Source organism: Marmota marmota, unplaced genomic scaffold (assembly GCF_001458135.2).
Source record: "Marmota marmota marmota unplaced genomic scaffold, marMar, whole genome shotgun sequence".
Taxonomy (NCBI): Eukaryota; Metazoa; Chordata; class Mammalia; order Rodentia; family Sciuridae; genus Marmota; species Marmota marmota.
The window spans coordinates 16943034-16948934 of NW_025999949.1; positions in this window are offsets into that span (position 1 = coordinate 16943034).

Below are 5901 nucleotides of genomic sequence, written 5' to 3' on the forward strand. Positions count from 1 at the left end.
TGACCTGACAGGGGATACATTAACTCCCCTGGAGTCAGGATGAGGGGTGGGGTCAGCAACGTTCAAGTGAAGGGGACCAAAAGGGAAAGGAAGGTGGATCTCCTAAGAAAAACAGGCTGCCATTGGTAAGGAAGGGGCACTAACTGTCATGAAGAATGCTAATTAAATTGCTTTTCTTAAAACATAACTGATATTGATATTCACAAAAGAAAGAGGAGAAAATTTGAGGGGGACTATCCATTTCAACCTGAAGACAAGATGAATGTGAAGGACATGGTACCTAGGAAAAAATCTCCAACATCCTATAAGAGGGCTATTATTAGTAAATCAGTTGCTGAGGGAAATGATACATGACTGTTTTTTTCTTCTTTTTTTAAAAAACACTGAAGACCATTGTTTGTTAACTTTCTCTCTAAGAACCCAGATATTTTAAATATTTTGGCTGTCAAACTATTTTGATTGTATATTTTCTATACATTTTCTTAAAAAAATTTCAAACTGTTGACTCTTAGCAATTATAATTTAGTATTACTGTCCCTTCTTATTAATGACATGGCAGTTGATTTAGTAAATCAAAAATAAATATTTTCATTTCCTCATTCAAAATCTATATAGCTTTTTTTTAAGTAAGTTTAAATTTGCTCCCAGTAAGTTTTAGTGAAACATGTTGCAAATATACAGCAAAATATTTTTAGATATTGATAATATTTGAAATGCCAGCTTCATGTCTCTGACTCATCCTAAATGAATGGTTACAGATATGAACAAAGATTTCTCTTTAGGAATATATACCACAGCACTGATCTCACTGATTAAATTCTGATCAGATATTGACAACATAATTATATATGGTAAACACACCTAAATTTAAAATAAAACACCTAAATTTAAAATAAAATTTAAAACACCTAAAACTTATAAAACACCCAAATTTCTAATGGTTAGGAGTTGGTTAAAAAAATTATGGAATATATGGAATGGCCACATAATGGAGTACTATACAGTCATTAAAATTTGACTGGATATAATTTAATGACATGGGACAATGCTTACTATAAGTTTTTTTAAATGTCCTGAAATAACATGTATATGGATCTTTGGGAAACAGATAAAATAGCCTCTAAGTCTATCTCTTCCCAGCCTAATTTTTTTTCTACTCTAAGATAGGATGATCTAAGTCTGTCTGATTAAAGACACAATTCAGATCTGTTTCACAAGCAGATTTGGCTAAGGAAACCAGGTTATTGTCATTCAGTTTAGGATAGAATTTAAACTTGGCAAATGACTTACATATCAGTGAGGGTATAACTTATTTATTTAAACCACCAGGGGAAAAAAAACACAACAATCCATAAGGATTGGCACCCAAATGCCATTTCAGTCTTGAGCTACCTCAAATATATTCCACTGAGTGAGAATGAAAAACAGACCATCTCTCAACAAAGTTCAGCCAGAAAAATAAAAATGCAACTTGGCGCAATTTTGGCTGACGGACAGCCCATTCCTGAATATTATGATGATTTCATGTTGTTAGGCATTAAAACCTGATTCTAATTGAAAACAAGAGGTGCCTGTGGCACTAGAAAGACCACAGCTTATTTGGGGTCAATATTGAAATCTGGAACATTAGGCTGAATGTTTCCACTTTAACAGGTTAGGGAGAGATTCTTAAGCCACTTTTGGTAACATATTTGTTATTATTAACAGGCACCTATAACATACTGCTATTCCAGATGCTAACATATTAATTCATTTAATCCTCATGAAAACTCCATGTGGCATAGACAAGCCCTAACTGGAAGAAACTGAAGCACAGAGAGGTCAGGGAAGGTCATAAGACCATTGGGAGAAAGAGTCAAGATTGGAACGTAGGTGGTTGGGCTCCCAACTGTGCTTTTAACCAGCACATTTGGACAGTTAATCAGTGTGAGGTTAAAAACCAATAAAAAGCCCAAATCCAGGGAAGCAGATGAGTCCCTTTACTCTGTCTTCCAAAGCAGATTTGCACTTCTAACATCAGGCCCAGAGCCTCCTTCTTCCTCTCAACATTTTGAGCTCCTCCAAACCAGAAAGACTGCACTAAGTCAGGGGAGTCCAACACAGAATGACTCAGGTGTCTACAAATAGCTTCTAGTTTTCTCTTCTCCTGAGTGGACTTGGCGGAAATGCTCAGACCATCAAGCAGCACCATCTGTAATTTGTAAAGGAGGATTTCTCAAGGTATCTCTACATGTTGTAGCTCTCATTGAAACATCTGTGAGGTAGTCTGAGACCAGATTTTTAAAAGGAACTTTTCCAACTAGCCTTCTCAGTCATTCTCCAATGTGAGGATGATGCTATCATTAGTCACACAAGGGGGGCTAGATCTTACAAGTTTCTCCACCTTCAGTCTGGAACCTGAAACTTCATACGTTCGTTTCTGAGCCTACCCTGATGATTTGCCTTTGATTGGCTTGTGCAAACTCATCCTGATTTCCTCTTCACACAATACTCAGTATAAAGTACTCATTCAGAAAATATGTATTAAAGTATCTTTAAGTCACCATTTTACAGATGGACAAGCTGAAATACATAAAAACCTGACTGATGTCCTGAAACCAATCAACTTGACATTCGCTCCCTTTCGAATATGCAAGGTTGGTGATGTGTCCTTTCTGTAAAAATGTCCACTGAAAGAAGGTAGGTGGGTCATTCACAGAGATGGGAGGAGGGAGGAAGAAAGGAAAGGATAAGAGAGGAACATAGAAGGAGGTTCATTTCTGTCCTAAAACCTTACTGTAGTGGCCCTGAATCATGAGCTCCAACACACCTGGAACAATTTATAAATTCTTTTGAGAAATGCCAGTCCAATAAATGCTTCACCAGCCGGTAATTCATGAGCTCCAGGCAGTAGTTGGAACCAAGTGGGGTAATGGCCACAGCTGTCAGGCTCCAGATGCTCTGGGGCCGGGCCCTGCCACTTTGTCCCAGCGTCCGTGTGGAGGAACGCTGTGAACTGGGCACATCACCACTGTTCGCAGTGGCCAGCTTCCAACAGCACCAGCTGCATCTGGCCTGGAAGATGCCAGTTGCTGGCGGCCCTGTGTTCCCCACGAGGCTGGGTGCTGGGCTGCAGCCAGGCTGTGAGAGCTGGGACTCCACTGGGCATGCTCAGTCCAACATCTTCTGCCTGTCTCCCCTGCAACCCCCAGGGAGGCATTGGGTTTCCCAGCACACTGCATGCTCCTGGGAACAGGTGTCTTTCTGTAGTCAAGAGAAAGGATGGAATGAAAACCACGCAGATGAAAAGTTATGTCATTTATTAATAATTTCTTTTTTTTTTCTTCTATAAATTGGACCGAAAAAGTCTTTGGTGACACTCTCTATAGAACAATCTATCTTGGATGGCAAAACCCAGACATAAAGTTACACAGGTCAGTGAAGTAAATCAAGAGCTATGGCTTTGTCATTGCTTGCACACTCCCACGCACACTTTAGGGCTTAATTGCATTAAATCATTAATAGTCTATAACAAATGGGGGAAAACACTTCCGAAAAGACCTGTGGTGACACTACAAAAAAAAACATTGGCAACATATTAGAAAACTCTGTCCCAAATGTACATTGTATACAAAATAAGGTATACTTTTTTTTTTTGCTTTACAATCTGCCACCTAAAATAATTCCAGTTTTTAATGTCTTTCTTTCTACCCCTCAACATATCCTATACATATTTTTCTCTCAAAATCAATATACAAGGTTCATTACATGGTAACTAGGTCATTTGCACGGCTCAAATTTTAGTAAGAATTACAACCGGGAAAAAAAAAAAAAGGAATGTTATTTTTATAGAACAGAAAACTATTGCAGAAATCAAATGACCTTTGAGGCCTAAAGGCAAATCATTACAAAAATAGAGTGACTGAAAGGCTAGCTTGACTTGATTTTAAACAAGGGTGAGACTATGCCACTCTGGGAGCTCAGCCTTCTCAGTGGCTGCCTTCCCTTCCTATTTACTGGACCCGGAAGGCCCAACTGTGGGTATCACTAGCCTCCTGCTATGGAATATATTGCAACTGTAGACTAGTGAAAACCATGGCCCCAGCTAAGTAAAAATCATGGAAATAAAATCCTTTGATTTTGGGAATAGGTAAAAAGGAGAGAGCTTCCAGGAGTTATCTTCATTATCAAAAATCATGCTATAAATAGCAGGTTTTCTATCCAGAGCTTCTGGACAGCATTACTCAATTGGGTGTGTGTGTGGGGGGGGTGGTTCTTAGGATACTCCATTTCTTTCCTCCTTTTAAATAGACTTGGAGTCAGGAATAATATAATCTCTACATACTAAATTTTAAATATTGAGTGAGACAAGTTTAGCACAGTCTGATATTAATGTATGTTCACTGAGAACTCAAAAAAACAAAAAACAAAACTTTGTCCCCATCAAACATGCCTGAGAAAAGAAGTCCAGCTGTGAAAGGACTCCTTGGTTAAATTGGTTAAGAGTGACAAAGTATCTCAAGGGTTCTTGTCCGCAGTTGCTGTACATGGAAACTAGGTAGATGAATTCAGCAACTGGAGTCCTGATGTACGGCTGCATGGTGGTCATATAAACTATTAGAAGGCAGAGGCATTTTTATTTCAGAGCTCATGGCAATAAATGGTCCTTTTAAGACTTGGAGCTCTCAGAGACCTGAAGGAACATAAGACACTTTGACCCTGGAAACTTCATCTCTGTATTTGCATGTGTAATTCAGCCTTGTCCAGCAAGAGTCTCATACAGATTCTAATCTGATAAAGCTTTCTGCCTTCTCTGAGTCCTTTAAACAGGTTGAATTAAAATTTTGTGGGTTCTTAAGTCAAGTGCTTCATCTTTTTTTTTAGAAAACACTATATAGGTCTATTCACATCACTCATCTCACCCCTGATTAAATTAAAGTTCAGTAACCTTTATGAAAGGCCACCAGCATATTATTCCTTCAAGTCACCAGGATTTAAGAATCACCAAAATAAAGGCTAACATAGCCTACTGTAATGAAAAACAAAAAAATCATTCCAAAAGGGAAATTGAAGGAAGCAACCGGAATTGATCCTTCTTTGAGCACCATTTGTAACAAGAAGAAATTAAACTGTAATGCACATGGTATTCCAGATACAAATTTTTCCTTATTCTGAAGCATCATATCTGGAGGTGTGCTAATATGCCAGGTACACCCACCTAGTTATCTTTAGTGACATGACTATAGTGGTTATTGCATGGATTTTTCTCTACAGTCTCAACTTTGGGTCATTTCATTTTTAACAAAGGTGATCTGTTAAACGTATAATGTGTGTATAATCTCTGGTATTTATAAGCATTTTCATGTAAATAAATACATAGCCAGCAATTCTTTAAAAAGAATATTTTTAAGACCACATGTCCTAATGTGGGGCTGGAAAAGATGTGTGGAAATCACAAGTGGCTGAGTCCTCTCTGGAGTTCCTGCATGTAATTCATTATGTGGTTGGCACTACTCTCTGCTTTGGCATCCTGCCAGCTCAGCTCATGTAGGTCACCTAGGGACCCCTGGTTATCATTAAAGTTGGCTAAGAGATAACTCCTGACATCCTACAGCAATGGCTATGATTTGTCAACTTGCTGCAATGCAATACACAACTCTTTCCTAAGAGAATTAAAATTACATCTTACTGTTGGGCCTCGCTGATTTGCTGAGCATTGTTCAATTCCCAGCTGCGTATTTCAAATGAGAAAAGAACATGCTAGCTAGCATCCCCAAGAGATTTACCCAGAGAATGACAAAATGAAACCGTGGAGATTTAAAGTAGATGAAAAGTGTGTCAGATGCTGTTCTCATTTATAATTACCATCTTTTTTTTCATATGGCACTTTTTTTTTTTTTTTTTTTTTTTTTTTTTTTTTTT